Genomic DNA, 9,365 nt, shown 5'->3' with positions numbered 1-9,365 from the left:
TTTATTAAAAAAAAAAAAAAAAAAAAAAAAAAGAATGGAGCTCGTGGTGGGCCGGCCCGTGGCTCACTTGGTAGAGTGCGGTGCTGATAACACCAAGGCCACAGGTTCGGATCCTATATAGGGATGGCTGGTTGGCTCACTGGCTGAGCGTGGTGCTGACAACACCAAGCCAAGGGTTGAGATCCCCTTACCGGTCATCTTTTAAAAAAAAAAAAAAAAAAAAAAAAGAATGGAGCTCGTGGTTACACAGAAGCATCTAGGAATATGGCCATTTCAGAAACTAAAGGCAACCTGAGAAATTCCCTTCCCAAACACACGAAATTACCCCAAACCAGAAAAAGTATTCTTTTTTTTTTTTTTTTTAAAGATGACCGGTAAGGGGATCTCAACCCTTGGCTTGGTGTTGTCAGCACCACGCTCAGCCAGTGAGCCAACCAGCCATCCCTATATAGGATCCGAACCTGTGGCCTTGGTGTTATCAGCACCGCACTCTACCGAGTGAGCCACAGGCCGGCCTCAGAAAAAGTATTCTTCCTCTGCCCTTGTCTCTGAAGAGCGTCCACTTCAGGAGGGTTTAGGACCTCCAACCCCTGCAACAGAGGGAACCTTCCAGGCCAAGTTCAAATACTACTTCCATGAGGCCTCTGTGGCTGCCCTTTCACAGGATGAATTTATGGGTCCCTTCTGAATATGGGCCCCAGTATCACTGCTGTGAGCACTCTGTGTGTGGAAATCCATCACTACTTCATACTGGGTGCTCTCTTGGGGCAAGGATCACAACTTCATGTCCTGCAGAACCTAGCACAAAATAGATGCTTCGTGAGTTTCACTTTAAAAATACAGCGAAGGAGCTGACTGGTTAGCTCAGTTGCTTAGAGCGTGGTGTTGATAACACCAAGGTCCAGGGTTTGATCCCTGTACTGGCCAGCTGCCAAAAAAAAAAAAAAAAAAGTGAGGGATGAAACAAACTTTAAAGACTTTTCTTTTTTTATTTTTTACACTGGCCAGTTCAGGGATCCAAACCCTTGGACTTGGTTGTTATAACACCATGCTCTAACCAACTGAGCTAACGAGCCAGCCCAAAGCCTTCTTTTATTTGGTATAATGATATTAGAAGTTTGGGAGCAACCTAAATATCCATCAGTAGGGGAATGATCAATTAACACAGTGCATTCATACCATCTATGCATCAGTTCAAAAAAATTAGATACATCCCTAAGTAATAATATAAGATCTCCAAGATGTATATATATATTACAATCCCATGTATGTTAATATATATATTAGATATATATGTAAAAGGCATAGAGAAAAATCTAGAAAGTTTCACACCAAACTAATAATAATAGTTTATCTCCAAGAGGGAAGTGGAATTCACAACAAGCCAGGAGGACTTTACCTGTACGTTTGTTTTTTTTTTTAAAAGATGACCGGTAAGGGGATCTTAACCCTTGACTTGGTGGTGTCAGCACCACGCTCAGCCAGTGAGCGAACCGGCCATCCCTATGTGGGATCCGAACCTGTGGCCTTGGTGTTATCAGCACCGCACTCTCCCGAGTGAGCCACGGGCCGGCCCGACCTGTACGTTTTTAATTAAAAAAAAAAATTAAAAAATTGTAAAGCAAAGCAAGCAATACAAAAGTGTAAAGAGTCAAGCTGGATAGACCCAGGTGCACTCATCAAAGATGGGAACTGCTAGCAGGCTTTCAGTCTTACTCAGGACTGGTCACTCAAGGGGACCAGGAGACGTAACTTAGGGTGCCACTTTCTGTAGGGGGCCCACAGACCTGCTGGGATTCTATTGCCTTTCCCATTGCCGGTTCTCAACTCCTGGGAGACCCAAACCTACTTCCCAACTATGACCCTGAGTTGCCCATGTTGGTTTCTTTTACTTGCAACTGATAGAAGAGTCAAGTAAGAAAGGAGTTCTTTCCAAATGGCTCTTCAAAAAGGTTAGGCAGTTTATAGTCGACCAGCAGTTTCTGAGGATGCTGAAATCACTTGGTGTTTACACAAAAACAGGGATTTTGCCAAACTTTCAAGCAACATATGTCTTATGCTAGACAAACTATCCCCTAACACAGAGAAACAGAAAGTCTCCCAATTCTCTGTAAGAGGTTAGTGTTATGCTAATACTGAAACCTGACATAAGGGAGCGTGGAAAAATGAAAATCATAGACCAATTTCAACTGTGAGCTTTGCGTAAAAATCCTAAATGAAAGACAAGTAAATTAAATACGATAGTATGTTGTCAACTTAACAGACAGAAAGAGGCTCTCTAAAAGAAAATTATAGGGGCCGGCCCGTGGCTCACTCGGGAGAGTGTGGTGCTGATAACACCAAGGCCACAGGTTCGGATCCCATATAGGGATGGCCGGTTGCTCACTGGGTGAGCATGGTGCTGACAACACCAAGTCAAGGGTTAAGATCCCCTTACCGGTCATCTTTAAAAAAAAAAAAAAAAGAAAATTATATTTATTTGGGAATGGGCATTGCTATGGGAAAATGTGTGCCATAGTAAATTGTACATATTCAGGGAAGTAAAGGAAGACAAAGGTTTTTAAAGAAAAAATGAGGAAGATCACTGTTTTGAGATCATTATCCTTGGCTACAAGGATCAGTAATAAGGGTTATGCCAGCCTGAGGTTGGACAGGCAGTTGCTGGGCGGATATCCTAGCAGAAGTATTTTTTGTGTAAGGTTGCAGTGGCCTTTGTGCAAGGTTGTGGCTTTTACAGAATCTTTTGTGATAGTTCTTCTTATCAGGCATAGGTGCATGAGAACTAGCCCCTTCATGACCTTCTCTGTCTTAATTTAGGGTTTTTGTTTATTTGTTTGTTTGTTTGGTGGCTGGCCAGGAAGGGGATCCAAACCCTTGATCTTGGTGTTATTGTCAGGGTTTATTTATTTACTTTTTTTTTTTTTTTTAACACAAGTGACTCCATTTTGATTCAGACAACTTTCACAACATTAAAATTATTTTATATACTCTAACCAAAATAAAAGATTTTGTTTTTCTTTGTTGTTAGGAAGGCAATGAATTAAGGGAGAACAAAACATATGATCATCTCTATAGATTTGATAAAACTCAGCATCTTTTTCTATAAAAACGTTTCATAAACTATGTTAGCACCACTAATATTTTAGAGTGCTTGAGATATTTAGTCAATACAATAGGACAATACAAAGAAATAAAGAATTTAAATATAGGAAATGGGAGGGAAAATAATTATTTCTAGATATGATCTTCTTTCCAGAAATTACAAGAGAAATCAATTGAGAAATTATTGCATCAAATAACAGAGTTAAGGAAAATGGCAATATACATAATAAATGTAAAAAGACAATATACTAGTAATGGCCAATCTATAAATGTAATTAAATGTATGTCTTAGGCCGGCCCGTGGCTCACTTGGTAGAGTGCGGTGCTGATAACACCAAGGCCACGGGTTCGGATCCTATATAGGGATGGCCGGTTTGCTCACTGGCTGAGTGTGGCGCTGACAACACCAAGCCAAGGGTTGAGATCCCCTTACCAGTCATCTTTATAAAAAAATTTAAAAATTAAAAAAAAAAAAAATAGATGTATGTCTTACTTCACAGAATCCTCTGATCAGATAGTCACCATAGTTGGTTTGTTTGTTTGGTTTTATGGCAGCTGGCTGGTACAGGGATCCAGACCCTTGTCCTTGGTATTATAACATCATCCTCTAACCAACTGAGCTAACTTGCCATTCCTGATTGTCACCATATTTGGAGGGTGTTTTTGGAATGGTGAGAATTAAAACTGACTATGTTGGGACTTAGGGGCTAACTCTCAGATAGTCAGTCAGAAGAGACAGGCCTTGGCTAGAGAGAACAATTGTTGGCTTAAAATACAAGCTCCAAGTTGTAAATCACAAGGACAAGTGCTCCAACACAATTTCTAATTGATAAAACAAGTGTGAATGTTCTGATATGGAAGGAAAGTACTCTATCGAAGAAATGGGGCTCGCCAGTCAAGGCTTCGGATCCCCATCCTAGCCAGCCACGAGAAAGAAAGAAAGAAAGAAAGAAAGAAAGAAAGAAAGAAAAAGAAAGAAAAGAAAGAAAGAGCAAGCAAGAAAGAAATGAATGGGAAAAGGATATCTTGGTTAATAAAGTGGGCTTGGGAACAAATTGTCTAATTATTTTAAATAAAAGCAGAATGAACTCCATGCTGACTAAATATTAAATTATGAAAATAAAACACACATACATAAATATTTAGGAGAAAATATAATTAGATAATTGGATATGTGGGGGCAGAAATCTTTCTGTGCATAATGTTGACAACAAACCACAAAGGAAAAGATTAAGAGATTCAATTACATTAATTTTAAACTTCTGCATATAAAAAATCTCATAAACAAAATAAAAGGTAAAAGTCAAATTATGAAAAATATTTTCGGGGCCTGCCCGTGGCTCACTGGGGAGAGCGTGGTGCTGACAACACCAAGCCAAGGGTTAAGATCCCCTTACCAGCCATCTTTAAAAAAAAAAAAAAAAAAGACAAATATTTTCAATATATATAAAAAAGTCTCACTATCCTTCATATATACAAAGAATTCTTACAAATGAAAAAAGAAAAAAACAGCCCCAAATGAAAATGAGCCAAATACAACAGGTAAATCACAAAAAAAAGAAATACAGGGCCGGCCCGGTGGCGCACTGCTACAGCGCGCCGCTTGGGAGCGTGGCGGCCCTCCTGCCGAGGGTTCGGATCCCACATACAGACCGGTTCCCGCTCACTGGCTGAGCGAGGTGCGGGCGCAACACCGAGGGTTGCGATCCATTGCCGGTCACGAAAAAAGACAAAAAGGAAAAAAAAAAAGAAATACAGACAATACACAATATCACTAGGAATCAAAGAAGTGCCAAGGAAATCCATGCTAATCAATCATTTTTGGCCTATGACATTGGCCATTTTTTTTTTTAAAGGGAAGTCCTGTTCCCACCACCAAGGATGCTGGGAAAAAAGCAGTTTCGGACATCGCTGGTGGATTTAAAAACTAATGAAACCCTTTGACAAGACATTATTTATCAAAAGCCTTAATTAAACATGAACACCCTCTTTAACCCACCCAGAAATTTCATATCTAGAAATATATTTTAAGGTAATTATCAAGGAGGGGTACAAAGATTTAGACCTAAAGGAGAAACTCCCTTTAAGTCCTTGTTTTCCTCCATGTGATTTTCCTCGGACTAACCCAGGTGGGTGGGAGACTCAGGGAATGGGGGAAAGGCATCCTCTCAGGTTTGCCCAGGCGAAAAGATCGTTCTACATGGTCCAGACCTGTGAACTAGGAAACTTTGTAGGGTTTAGAGCAACAGCCGATTAGTAAGAGGCAATATGCATTTGCACAGTGCACATCCTGTGCATATTATTTCTCTTGGAATCACCGCAAGAAGGAGAGGTTTGATGCAATTAAGAATAGAGGGTAAAATAAAATAAAAACTTAAAAAACGGGGAAAAAATAGAGGATAGCTGGGGTGGGGCAGAGGGAACCCATGGATCCTAAATCCCTATCTAATCCTGAGGCCTAATTAAAATGACTAATATGGGGCCGGCCCGTGGCTCACTCGGGAGAGTGTGGTGCTGATAATACCAAGGCCACGGGTTCCGATCCCATATAGGGATGGCCGGTTTGCTCACTGGCTGAGCGTGGTGCTGACAACACCAAGTCAAGGGTTGAGATCCCCTTACCGGTCATCTTTTAACAAATAACAAAAATAACCTGCCGAGGGTTCGGATCCCACATACAGACCGGTTCCCGCTCACTGGCTGAGCGAGGTGCGGGCGCAACACCGAGGGTTGCGATCCATTGCCGGTCACGAAAAAAGACAAAAAGGAAAAAAAAAAAGAAATACAGACAATACACAATATCACTAGGAATCAAAGAAGTGCCAAGGAAATCCATGCTAATCAATCATTTTTGGCCTATGACATTGGCCATTTTTTTTTTTAAAGGGAAGTCCTGTTCCCACCACCAAGGATGCTGGGAAAAAAGCAGTTTCGGACATCGCTGGTGGATTTAAAAACTAATGAAACCCTTTGACAAGACATTATTTATCAAAAGCCTTAATTAAACATGAACACCCTCTTTAACCCACCCAGAAATTTCATATCTAGAAATATATTTTAAGGTAATTATCAAGGAGGGGTACAAAGATTTAGACCTAAAGGAGAAACTCCCTTTAAGTCCTTGTTTTCCTCCATGTGATTTTCCTCGGACTAACCCAGGTGGGTGGGAGACTCAGGGAATGGGGGAAAGGCATCCTCTCAGGTTTGCCCAGGCGAAAAGATCGTTCTACATGGTCCAGACCTGTGAACTAGGAAACTTTGTAGGGTTTAGAGCAACAGCCGATTAGTAAGAGGCAATATGCATTTGCACAGTGCACATCCTGTGCATATTATTTCTCTTGGAATCACCGCAAGAAGGAGAGGTTTGATGCAATTAAGAATAGAGGGTAAAATAAAATAAAAACTTAAAAAACGGGGAAAAAATAGAGGATAGCTGGGGTGGGGCAGAGGGAACCCATGGATCCTAAATCCCTATCTAATCCTGAGGCCTAATTAAAATGACTAATATGGGGCCGGCCCGTGGCTCACTCGGGAGAGTGTGGTGCTGATAATACCAAGGCCACGGGTTCCGATCCCATATAGGGATGGCCGGTTTGCTCACTGGCTGAGCGTGGTGCTGACAACACCAAGTCAAGGGTTGAGATCCCCTTACCGGTCATCTTTTAACAAATAACAAAAATAAAATGACTAATATTTGTGAAAAGATGAAAAACCCTAGCTGCCTGATAAATTATGTTACATACATTCAAAGGTATACTCCATGATCATTAAATTAGACATGGAAAGATCTCCGAAACATATCACCGAGTTTAAAAATAAAAAAGGCAAGGTGCTAAACTGTAAGTAGACCATATGCCATTACCGTATGAAAATAACCTGTGCGTGTTAATACATGCACGTAAAAAAATCTGGGGAATTTACATTGAACCGTTAGAACTATATCTGGAAAGTAGGATTAGGGGAGATTTTCACATGTGAAATGTAAATTTCTGGAATGTTTAAATATTGTTTTGAAAAGGTATATATTTTTAGTCAGAAAAAAAAATCCACAGATTAAAAACCTGTTGGAGGGGCCGGCCCGTGGCTCACTGGGAGAGTGCGGTGCTGATAACACCAAGGCCCGGGGTTCAGATCTCTATATAGGGATGGCCGGTTAGCCCACTCGGGAGAGCGTGGTGCTGACAACACCAAGTCAAGGGTTAAGATCCCCTTACCGGTCATCTTAAAAAACAAAACAAAACAAATCCTGTTGGAGAAGGGGCGGCGGGAGGAGCGGCGACGGGCAGCCCGAGGACGCAGACACCCGGGGACGCAGGCGCCCGGCGCGCCCTCCGGGCCGCCAAGACGCGCGGGAAAGAGGAAGGTCGGCTCAGCCGAAGCGGCGGCGAAGGAAGGGCCCACGAGGAGATCGGAGAAGCTGTCGACTAAACCCGCTCCTGCAAAAGTGGAAACGCAGCCAAAGCAGGATAAACTTTCAGACAGAAAAGTGCAAACGAAAGGGAAAGGGGGGACAAAGGGAAAACAGGCCGATGTGACTAACCGAGAAACTAAAGATTTACCTGCAGAAAACGGAAAAACTGAAAACGAGGAGTCCAGCCTCGGATGAAACGAGAAAGAAGTCAGCTCTGATGAATGTCATATACCGTGTCTTATCGGTGGTCCCTGACGCCGTTCTTGGACAATCCAGAGGGATATTTTTATTAACTAGTTTGTAAATGCAAGTTTTTTTAGTAGTTCTAGAAAAAAAAATTTTTTTTTTTTTTAAAGATGACTGGTTAAGGGGATCTTAACCCTTGGCTTGGTGTTGTCAGCACCACGCTCTCCCAAGTGAGCCACGGGCCGGCCCTCTGGAAATATTTTTAAGAAGGAGGGAATCTCACCTCATCCCATTTTTTAAGTGTAAATACTTTATTTATTTATTTCTTTTATTTTTATTTTTATTTTTATTTTTTTTTAAAGATGACCGGTAAGGGGATCTTAACCCTTGACTTGGTGTTGTCAGCACCGCGCTCACCCAGTGAGCAAACCGGCCATCCCTATATGGGATCCGAACCTGTGGCCTTGGTATTATCAGCGCCGCGCTCTCCCAAGTGAGCCACGGCCGGTCCTAAGAGGTGAAATCATTTGCTGTTTTTTTTTTGTTGTTGTTGTTGTTTTGTTTTGTTTTGGTACAAGAAAATATTGGAATATTGAATTATGGGAAGCTTTGACTGTCTTGAGTGTCAGCTTGACATTCCAAAGGTGGAGGGGCGGTTTTATGTTCTATAATACAAAGCATACTAAATGGCAATTTGGAGTCACAGTCATACATTTCATGTGTCTTGAACATTTAAAATTGCTTCTGGGGCTGGCTGGTTTGCTCAGCTGGTTACAGCACAGCCTTCTAACACCAAGCTCACAGGTTCGGATCCTTATTCTAGCTGGCCACCAGAAAAAATAAAATAAAATTACTTCTACTGTGTTGTTAGTAGAGTTGTTTCTTAGAGAAAGCCACTACTTGATCATCGCTGTCCCAGAATTCTGTGCACTCTGTAAGATCTTTGGTTCTGGTGGTATAGTTTTCCTAATATTTTTAAGTGCTGTGAATGATTAAAATGTGAATATGTAGTGTATATGATATTAAATTGTAAATTGGTGGGACTTATGTAACAGCTTAACAACATTTGAAGATACTGGTACTTGATAGCCTCTTAAGAAAATTTGCCTCTGGAGGCTGGCCTGTGGCTCACTCAGGAGAGTGTGGTGCTGATAACACCAAGACAAGGGTTAAGATCCCCTTACAAGTCATCTTTAAAAAATAAATTAATTAATTAAATAAAAGAAAAGAAAAGAAAGAAAATTTGCCTCTGAATTTGAAGCTGCAAAGTCACCAGAATAACTGTTTAAAAAAGAATCACGATACATGGCTTTTCAAAGTTTCCATATATACATAAAGAATCATGTGTAATCCCCATACCAGCCAGCTGCCAAAAAGAGTTATACAAATCGAAATATCTGTGTACTGATCCTCAATACAACTAATAAAATCTCAATTTTGAAAAAAAGCTTTTTGTTGAAAAAGATAATTCCTGATATGTTGGTTGAAAAACAGGTTAGGAACAGCAAGTTCAGTGTAACCCTGTTTATGTGTTTGGGCATGGGGGTTGGGGAGAGATGTAGGTATAAACACAGAGAAAAAAGACTGTAAATTTTGGTTGGAGAGTCTGTGGGTGTAATATTACCTTATGTATTCTTTTTTTTTTTTTTGTTTTTTTTTTTTTTTT

This window comes from Galeopterus variegatus, unplaced genomic scaffold (genome assembly GCF_000696425.1).
Source record: "Galeopterus variegatus unplaced genomic scaffold, G_variegatus-3.0.2 Scaffold80, whole genome shotgun sequence".
Lineage (NCBI taxonomy): Eukaryota > Metazoa > Chordata > Mammalia > Dermoptera > Cynocephalidae > Galeopterus > Galeopterus variegatus.
This window is presented reverse-complemented; position numbering follows the sequence as displayed.